Source organism: Brachyhypopomus gauderio, chromosome 8 (assembly GCF_052324685.1).
Source record: "Brachyhypopomus gauderio isolate BG-103 chromosome 8, BGAUD_0.2, whole genome shotgun sequence".
Classification (NCBI taxonomy): domain Eukaryota; kingdom Metazoa; phylum Chordata; class Actinopteri; order Gymnotiformes; family Hypopomidae; genus Brachyhypopomus; species Brachyhypopomus gauderio.
This window is the reverse complement of record NC_135218.1, coordinates 3,688,751-3,699,551: the sequence shown is the minus strand read 5'-3', so window position 1 is coordinate 3,699,551 and position 10,801 is coordinate 3,688,751. Positions and strand designations below refer to the sequence as shown.

Below are 10,801 nucleotides of genomic sequence, written 5' to 3'. Positions count from 1 at the left end.
AATAACATATAAAGGGCTTGTCCGGGATTTGAACCCAGGACCTCTCACACCCGAAGCGAGAATCATACGACTAGACCAACGAGCCTACTAGTTCAAGATTTGATTTCTTATTTTGGCCTTTTGAGGCGTTTATTTAGGCTTTTTTGGCTCTTTTGCCTAGTGCACATTCTCAGTCTTGACTACACACATCTATGTATCACGCTTTTATGCACAAATCAGTTGTCATTTGGGCTGAAAAGACAGTAACACAATTCAACTCCTGAAGACTGTACTTGAAAACGTAATGTACCACACGTGCTAGGGAAAATACAGTCCCGGCTTGTCATGCTAACGTAAGAGCCAGATGTGCTAGATCTATGCTCTGTGGACACTGGCTTAACAGCAAATTATTTATTCACCCTCACTCGTCTGCAGTTGCGATTCACTTAGTGAAAGGTATCGCTAGTGTAATAGCTACCAGAGCATCCACATTTTTGTTGTCAATGTAGGCTTGGCTGGCAATTTAACCCAAAAAAGGGCCAGGGATCTCTTGCTTCTAAACAATAACCGAAGCTGTAGTCCAAAAAGTTGCTTTGCCATTCAGAAATGGTCTATTTTAATGTTGACATGTCTTAGATGCAGATGTCACAACAATGCAGTAAAGTAGAGCACTGTACATAGTTTTAGTCAAATAACATATAAAGGGCTCTTCCGGGATCTCTCGCACCCAAAGCGAGAATCATACGCCTAGACCAAAAAGCCTACTAGTTCGAGATTTGCTTTCTTATTTTGGCCTTTTGAGGCGTTTATTTTGGCTTTTTTGGCTCTTTTGCCTAGTGCACAGTCTCAGTCTTGACTACACACATGAATGTATCAAGCCCTTATGCACAAATCAGTTGGTATTTGGGCTAAAAAGACAGTAACACAATTCAACTCCTGGAGACTGTACTTGAAAGCGTAATGTACCACACGTGCTAGGGAAAATACAGTCCCGGCTTGTCATGCTAATGTAAGAGCCAGATGTGCTAGATCTATGCTCTGTGGACACTGGCTTAACAGCAAATTATTTATTCACCCTCACTCGTCTGCAGTTGCGATTCACTTCGTGACAGGTATCGCTATTGTAATAGCTACCAGAGCATCCACATTTTTGTTGTCAATGTAGGCTTGGCTGGCAATTTAACCCAAAAAAGGGCCAGGGATCTCTTGCTTCTAAACAATAACCGAAGCTGTAGTCCAAAAAGTTGCTTTGCCATTCAGAAATGGTCTATTTTAATGTTGACATGTCTTAGATGCAGATGTCACAACAATGCAGTAAAGTAGAGCACTGTACATAGTTTTAGTCAAATAACATATAAAGGGCTCTTCCGGGATTTGAACCCGGGACCTCTCACACCCGAAGCGAGAATCATACGACTAGACCAACGAGCCTACTATTTCAACATTTGATTTCTTTTTTTGTCCTTTTGAGGCGTTTATTTTGGCTTTTTTGGCTCTTTTGCCTAGTGCACAGTCTCAGTCTTGACTACACACATGAATGTATCAAGCCCTTATGCACAAATCAGTTGGTATTTGGGCTAAAAAGACAGTAACACAATTCAACTCCTGGAGACTGTACTTGAAAGCGTAATGTACCACACGTGCTAGGGAAAATACAGTCCCGGCTTGTCATGCTAATGTAAGAGCCAGATGTGCTAGATCTATGCTCTGTGGACACTGGCTTAACAGCAAATTATTTATTCACCCTCACTCGTCTGCAGTTGCGATTCACTTAGTGAAAGGTATCGCTAGTGTAATAGCTACCAGAGCATCCACATTTTTGTTGTCAATGTAGGCTTGGCTGGCAATTTAACCCAAAAAAGGGCCAGGGATCTCTTGCTTCTAAACAATAACCGAAGCTGTAGTCCAAAAAGTTGCTTTGCCATTCAGAAATGGTCTATTTTAATGTTGACATGTCTTAGATGCAGATGTCACAACAATGCAGTAAAGTAGAGCACTGTACATAGTTTTAGTCAAATAACATATAAAGAGCTCGTCCGGGATTTGAACCCGGGACCTCTCGCACCCAAAGCGAGAATCATACGCCTAGACCAACGAGCCTAATAGTTCCGTATTTGCTTTCTTATTTTGGCCTTTTGAGGCGTTTATTTTGGCTTTTTTTGGCTCTTTTGCCTAGTGCACAGTCTCAGTCTTGACTACACACATGAATGTATCAAGCCCTTATGCACAAATCAGTTGGCATTTGGGCTGAAAAGACAGTAACACAATTCAACTCCTGGAGACTGTACTTGAAAACGTAATATACCACACGTGCTAGGGAAAATACAGTCCCGTCTTGTCATGCTAATGTAAGAGCCAGATGTGCTAGATCTATGCTCTGTGGACACTGGCTTAACAGCAAATTATTTATTCACCCTCACTCGTCTGCAGTTGCGATTCACTTCGTGACAGGTATCGCTATTGTAATAGCTACCAGAGCATCCACATTTTTGTTGTCAATGTAGGCTTGGCTGGCAATTTAACCCAAAAAAGGGCCAGGGATCTCTCGCTTCTAAACAATAACAGAATAACTGAAGATGTAGTCCAACAAGCTGCTTTGCCATTCAGAAACTGTCTGTTTAAACGTTGACATGTCTTAGAAGCAGATGTCACAACAATGCAGTAAAGAAGAGCACTGTACATAATTTTAGTCAAATAACATATAAAGGGCTTGTCCGGGATTTGAACCCAGGACCTCTCACACCCGAAGCGAGAATCATACGACTAGACCAACGAGCCTACTAGTTCAAGATTTGATTTCTTATTTTGGCCTTTTGAGGCGTTTATTTAGGCTTTTTTGGCTCTTTTGCCTAGTGCACATTCTCAGTCTTGACTACACACATCTATGTATCACGCTTTTATGCACAAATCAGTTGTCATTTGGGCTGAAAAGACAGTAACACAATTCAACTCCTGAAGACTGTACTTGAAAACGTAATGTACCACACGTGCTAGGGAAAATACAGTCCCGGCTTGTCATGCTAACGTAAGAGCCAGATGTGCTAGATCTATGCTCTGTGGACACTGGCTTAACAGCAAATTATTTATTCACCCTCACTCGTCTGCAGTTGCGATTCACTTAGTGAAAGGTATCGCTAGTGTAATAGCTACCAGAGCATCCACATTTTTGTTGTCAATGTAGGCTTGGCTGGCAATTTAACCCAAAAAAGGGCCAGGGATCTCTTGCTTCTAAACAATAACCGAAGCTGTAGTCCAAAAAGTTGCTTTGCCATTCAGAAATGGTCTATTTTAATGTTGACATGTCTTAGATGCAGATGTCACAACAATGCAGTAAAGTAGAGCACTGTACATAGTTTTAGTCAAATAACATATAAAGGGCTCTTCCGGGATCTCTCGCACCCAAAGCGAGAATCATACGCCTAGACCAAAAAGCCTACTAGTTCGAGATTTGCTTTCTTATTTTGGCCTTTTGAGGCGTTTATTTTGGCTTTTTTGGCTCTTTTGCCTAGTGCACAGTCTCAGTCTTGACTACACACATGAATGTATCAAGCCCTTATGCACAAATCAGTTGGTATTTGGGCTAAAAAGACAGTAACACAATTCAACTCCTGGAGACTGTACTTGAAAGCGTAATGTACCACACGTGCTAGGGAAAATACAGTCCCGGCTTGTCATGCTAATGTAAGAGCCAGATGTGCTAGATCTATGCTCTGTGGACACTGGCTTAACAGCAAATTATTTATTCACCCTCACTCGTCTGCAGTTGCGATTCACTTAGTGAAAGGTATCGCTAGTGTAATAGCTACCAGAGCATCCACATTTTTGTTGTCAATGTAGGCTTGGCTGGCAATTTAACCCAAAAAAGGGCCAGGGATCTCTCGCTTCTAAACAATAACAGAATAACTGAAGATGTAGTCCAACAAGCTGCTTTGCCATTCAGAAATGGTCAATTTTAATGTTGACATGTCTTAGATGCAGATGTCACAACAATGCAGTAAAGTAGAGCACTGTACATAGTTTTAGTCAAATAACATGTAAAGGGCTCGTCCGGGATTTGAACCCGGGACCTCTCGCACCCAAAGCGAGAATCATACGCCTAGACCAAAAAGCCTACTAGTTCGAGATTTGCTTTCTTATTTTGGCCTTTTGAGGTGTTTATTTTGGCTTTTTTGGCTCTTTTGCCTAGTGCACAGTCTCAGTCTTGACTACACACATGAATGTATCAAGCCCTTATGCACAAATCAGTTGGTATTTGGGCTAAAAAGACAGTAACACAATTCAACTCCTGGAGACTGTACTTGAAAGCGTAATGTACCACACGTGCTAGGGAAAATACAGTCCCGGCTTGTCATGCTAATGTAAGAGCCAGATGTGCTAGATCTATGCTCTGTGGACACTGGCTTAACAGCAAATTATTTATTCACCCTCACTCGTCTGCAGTTGCGATTCACTTAGTGAAAGGTATCGCTAGTGTAATAGCTACCAGAGCATCCACATTTTTGTTGTCAATGTAGGCTTGGCTGGCAATTTAACCCAAAAAAGGGCCAGGGATCTCTCGCTTCTAAACAATAACAGAATAACTGAAGATGTAGTCCAACAAGCTGCTTTGCCATTCAGAAATGGTCAATTTTAATGTTGACATGTCTTAGATGCAGATGTCACAACAATGCAGTAAAGTAGAGCACTGTACATAGTTTTAGTCAAATAACATGTAAAGGGCTCGTCCGGGATTTGAACCCGGGACCTCTCGCACCCAAAGCGAGAATCATACGCCTAGACCAAAAAGCCTACTAGTTCGAGATTTGCTTTCTTATTTTGGCCTTTTGAGGTGTTTATTTTGGCTTTTTTGGCTCTTTTGCCTAGTGCACAGTCTCAGTCTTGACTACACACATGAATGTATCAAGCCCTTATGCACAAATCAGTTGGTATTTGGGCTAAAAAGACAGTAACACAATTCAACTCCTGGAGACTGTACTTGAAAGCGTAATGTACCACACGTGCTAGGGAAAATACAGTCCCGGCTTGTCATGCTAATGTAAGAGCCAGATGTGCTAGATCTATGCTCTGTGGACACTGGCTTAACAGCAAATTATTTATTCACCCTCACTCGTCTGCAGTTGCGATTCACTTAGTGAAAGGTATCGCTAGTGTAATAGCTACCAGAGCATCCACATTTTTGTTGTCAATGTAGGCTTGGCTGGCAATTTAACCCAAAAAAGGGCCAGGGATCTCTTGCTTCTAAACAATAACCGAAGCTGTAGTCCAAAAAGTTGCTTTGCCATTCAGAAATGGTCTATTTTAATGTTGACATGTCTTAGATGCAGATGTCACAACAATGCAGTAAAGTAGAGCACTGTACATAGTTTTAGTCAAATAACATATAAAGGGCTCTTCCGGGATTTGAACCCGGGACCTCTCACACCCGAAGCGAGAATCATACGACTAGACCAACGAGCCTACTAGTTCAACATTTGATTTCTTATTTTGTCCTTTTGAGGCGTTTATTTTGGCTTTTTTGGCTCTTTTGCCTAGTGCACAGTCTCAGTCTTGACTACACACATGAATGTATCAAGCCCTTATGCACAAATCAGTTGGTATTTGGGCTAAAAAGACAGTAACACAATTCAACTCCTGGAGACTGTACTTGAAAGCGTAATGTACCACACGTGCTAGGGAAAATACAGTCCCGGCTTGTCATGCTAATGTAAGAGCCAGATGTGCTAGATCTATGCTCTGTGGACACTGGCTTAACAGCAAATTATTTATTCACCCTCACTCGTCTGCAGTTGCGATTCACTTAGTGAAAGGTATCGCTAGTGTAATAGCTACCAGAGCATCCACATTTTTGTTGTCAATGTAGGCTTGGCTGGCAATTTAACCCAAAAAAGGGCCAGGGATCTCTCGCTTCTAAACAATAACAGAATAACTGAAGATGTAGTCCAACAAGCTGCTTTGCCATTCAGAAATGGTCAATTTTAATGTTGACATGTCTTAGATGCAGATGTCACAACAATGCAGTAAAGTAGAGCACTGTACATAGTTTTAGTCAAATAACATGTAAAGGGCTCGTCCGGGATTTGAACCCGGGACCTCTCGCACCCAAAGCGAGAATCATACGCCTAGACCAAAAAGCCTACTAGTTCGAGATTTGCTTTCTTATTTTGGCCTTTTGAGGTGTTTATTTTGGCTTTTTTGGCTCTTTTGCCTAGTGCACAGTCTCAGTCTTGACTACACACATGAATGTATCAAGCCCTTATGCACAAATCAGTTGGTATTTGGGCTAAAAAGACAGTAACACAATTCAACTCCTGGAGACTGTACTTGAAAGCGTAATGTACCACACGTGCTAGGGAAAATACAGTCCCGGCTTGTCATGCTAATGTAAGAGCCAGATGTGCTAGATCTATGCTCTGTGGACACTGGCTTAACAGCAAATTATTTATTCACCCTCACTCGTCTGCAGTTGCGATTCACTTAGTGAAAGGTATCGCTAGTGTAATAGCTACCAGAGCATCCACATTTTTGTTGTCAATGTAGGCTTGGCTGGCAATTTAACCCAAAAAAGGGCCAGGGATCTCTTGCTTCTAAACAATAACCGAAGCTGTAGTCCAAAAAGTTGCTTTGCCATTCAGAAATGGTCTATTTTAATGTTGACATGTCTTAGATGCAGATGTCACAACAATGCAGTAAAGTAGAGCACTGTACATAGTTTTAGTCAAATAACATATAAAGGGCTCTTCCGGGATTTGAACCCGGGACCTCTCGCACCCAAAGCGAGAATCATACGCCTAGACCAAAAAGCCTACTAGTTCGAGATTTGCTTTCTTATTTTGGCCTTTTGAGGCGTTTATTTTGGCTTTTTTGGCTCTTTTGCCTAGTGCACAGTCTCAGTCTTGACTACACACATGAATGTATCAAGCCCTTATGCACAAATCAGTTGGTATTTGGGCTAAAAAGACAGTAACACAATTCAACTCCTGGAGACTGTACTTGAAAGCGTAATGTACCACACGTGCTAGGGAAAATACAGTCCCGGCTTGTCATGCTAATGTAAGAGCCAGATGTGCTAGATCTATGCTCTGTGGACACTGGCTTAACAGCAAATTATTTATTCACCCTCACTCGTCTGCAGTTGCGATTCACTTAGTGAAAGGTATCGCTAGTGTAATAGCTACCAGAGCATCCACATTTTTGTTGTCAATGTAGGCTTGGCTGGCAATTTAACCCAAAAAAGGGCCAGGGATCTCTTGCTTCTAAACAATAACCGAAGCTGTAGTCCAAAAAGTTGCTTTGCCATTCAGAAATGGTCTATTTTAATGTTGACATGTCTTAGATGCAGATGTCACAACAATGCAGTAAAGTAGAGCACTGTACATAGTTTTAGTCAAATAACATATAAAGGGCTCTTCCGGGATTTGAAACGGGACCTCTCGCACCCAAAGCGAGAATCATACGCCTAGCACTGGGAAGGCCAACGCTACGAAAAAAGTCGCAAGGAAAATCAGCCGCCGAGTAGCCCACTTCCCCGCTGTGAAGAGATTAGTGCCCTTTGTCTTGCTAAAGATATGTGCGTGTTTGAAGCGCCGACCCCCGCTCTCCTTTGCAAGGAAATTCAGCCCGGCCAGTGCATCTGTATATCACAGCTCCAAGAAGCAATTCAAAAGTTACAATCTATCTTTCTTTATAGCGCGAAGATAATTATTCATATGCTGAATAGGAATGAATCCTTTGGTTTGAATCGCGCTAAACATTCTAAGCGAAATAAATCCTCGCGTTGTTTTTGTATTAGGCGTACGTGCTGTGCAATTTTCTCAAGGCAAACCAGACACAGACTAGCCAGTTTTATATGTTTCATTCGCATTTTATGCTTACTTCATCGCACTAAATAATAAACTACAATAATGTGCTCGTTGTAGGCATACGTGTTGTGCGATTTTCATAAGGCAAACCAGACAATGACTTGTCCATTTTATGAGTGTCAAGCGCCGACCATCGCTCTCCTTTCCAAGGAAATTCAGCCTGGGCAGTTCATCTGTATATCACAGCTTCAAGAAGCAATTCAAACGTTACAATCTATATTTCTTTATAGCGCGAAGATAATTATTCATATGCTGAATAGGAATGAATCCTTTGGTTTGAATCGCGCTAAACATTCTAAGTGAAATAAATCCTCGCGTTGTTTTTGTATTAGGCATACGTGCTGTGCAATTTTCTCAAAGCACACCAGACACAGACTAGCCAGTTTTATATGTTTCATTCGCATTTTATGCTTACTTCATCGCACTAAAGAATAAACTACAATAATGTGCATGTAGTAGGCATACGTGTTGTGCGATTTTCACAAGGCAAAAGCGCCGACCACCGCTCCATTTCCAAGGAAATTCAGCCTGGCCAGTTCATCTGTATATCTCAGCTTCAAGAAGAATAAACAATCCATTTGTAGTAAGCATACGTGTTATGTGATTTTGTATGTGTTTCATATGTTTTTTATGCTTACACTAAAGAATAAACAATGCGTTGGCGGTACGTGTAGTGCGATGGCAAATTCACAGAATCGTGCTGCAGAGTAAACATATATACATTTTGAATCCACTACAAACTTGTAAGATACCAGTCAATCTGTGTACCTATATTTTTTGTAATGTAACATACTTGCACATTGTGTTAGAGTTTGAGTATATACGCGATTTACAGAAATAATGCCGGTAATAGAACCGTTGTAAAAGTTTTATACACACACACACACACACACACACCCCACCCAGTAATAACAACAATAAAGATATTCTTGCCTTAGCAATGACAGGGTAAAACAAATGTGTGATGCAGAACAACAATATTTTTATTAGAAAAATAGAAATCTCATTTGAAATACAGCCAAGTGCGCTTTGAGCATCCCGCAAGCTAACAGTTGCTACATATCCATGGCCCATCCTTTCTACATTTTCGACAGGTGTACTTGGCGCACACAGCACACCGCTCCGAGCTGTGATTCCTGTTGCAGTGTATCTGCACCTGGCACTGCGTCGTCTTTCCAGGAGCAGGTGGAGGTCGTTGCTTTTTCGCCATTGTCTTTTCCTGTAAGAATCGACGCCGAAGTTCCTCAGCAAGAGCATGTAAAAAGTCTCTTCTGCTCTCCGTGGACCTCGTGCATGTCGTATACAAAACATGTGCATTCATCGCTGCCAAGTCCAGCATGTTGTAGAACACTGCAACAGGCCACCTGCGTGTTCCTGCGCGGACCGTATACCCACGCACCTTCTGGTCCATGATATCCACACCGCACTGCAAAGAAGAAACATAAAAAGGTTATGTTACATTATAAACATTATAATCATTTTGTCTGACATATATGACATAAAAATTCAATAATGTGACATTATTTATCATCATATACGCATACCTTCATGCTGTTGTAGTCCGTGATCGTGTTTGGTTTCCTTTTGCGGCCTTCGGAGATCGTGACTTGTTTGTGCATTGTGCTGAGAATGCAGACTGCCTTGTTTTTTTTTTGGAGCATACGCTGTCAGTATGGCACTTCCTGATGTGTACACATGTGTGGAGAATTCCTCACGTCCCTTGGTGTTTTTTGCTGGAGGAGGAATTTCTCTTCTGATCTTGTTGATTGTCCCAAGCAGAGCTGTGTTGCATGCAAGCAGTCTGTTGGCCAGAGACAGGGATGTGAAGTAGTTGTCAGTGGTGACGGTTCTGCCCTTGTCCAGATATGGTTCCATGAGTTTCATGACGACATTCTCTGACAGTCTTTCTCCCTTGGGACGACTGGGGTCCTTTCCCAAATATGGAAGAGCATTGCACATATACTTGGTCTTCAAATCAGCAGCAATCCAAAACTTTATGCCAAACTTGTCAGGTTTTGTAGCGATGTATTGCAGGAAAGGACAGCGGACCTTGGTTGGAAAGAGCTGCTCATCAACGGTGATGTGTTGTCCTGGCGTGTAACACAGAGTGCAGTTACGTACAAAACATTGCCAGATGTCCGAGATTGCAGCAAATCTGTCGCTCTTTACACGTTCCGCACGGGTGTCCTTGTCATCGAAGCGCAAGTACCGCATGATTTCTTTGTAGCGGTCACGCGACATCGTGTCCTTGATTGCAGGCACAGCGTATTTCTTAGACCAACAATCGGCCACCGCTCCAACCGGGCAGAGTATTGCCCGCAGAAAAAGCACTGCGATGAAAGCCATCAACTCGCTGACAGACAGGTTCCAGCTCTGATCCGCTCTGTGGGCTTCATGGACCGTGCAGTGTGTGATTGTCCTCAGCATCTCTATGTCGATCAAACACAGAAAACTCTGCAACCTGCTTGTGATTCTGCGCTGTAGAAGTAAAATAAAAATCATATCACTTGTATGTAAAAAAATAGGAAATATAAAATAATTTTTTTTTTTCATCTTTACATCTACAAAAGAGGAAATATAGTTGGCCATCCGTGATAACATTACTTATATGTAAAAAAAAGAAGAGGAAATATAATATAAATATATTTATAAAATATAACAAAGAGGAAATATAGCTGGCCAAATTCAGTTCAATGCTTTTTCCTATGTACATCCGTGATAACATTACTTATATGTAAAAAAAAGAGGAAATATAATATAAATATATTTATAAAATATAACAAAGAGGAAATATAGCTGGCCAAATTCAATTCAATGTTTTTTCCTATGCACTACACTACAACATGCACTACAGTTTCAACTATACAAAAGAGGAAATATAGCTGGCAAAATTCACCTCTGTACTTTTCTTGTATACATCTACGAAAAGAGTTTTTTACATTACCTTGGCATGCTCTGTAGGT

The 10,801-nt window shown here is 41.4% G+C and overlaps 2 non-coding genes across 2 annotated transcripts; both read right to left on the bottom strand.

Moving 5' to 3' along the window:
* Window positions 1-2,007: 2,007 nt before the first annotated feature.
* trnap-ugg (transfer RNA proline (anticodon UGG)) lies at window positions 2,008-2,079 on the bottom strand. The gene has a single exon. It is a non-coding gene; the product is annotated as a tRNA-Pro (tRNA).
* A 4,631-nt stretch (window positions 2,080-6,710) lies between these two features.
* Window positions 6,711-6,782, bottom strand: trnap-ugg (transfer RNA proline (anticodon UGG)). The gene has a single exon. It is a non-coding gene; the product is annotated as a tRNA-Pro (tRNA).
* Window positions 6,783-10,801: the final 4,019 nt, after the last annotated feature.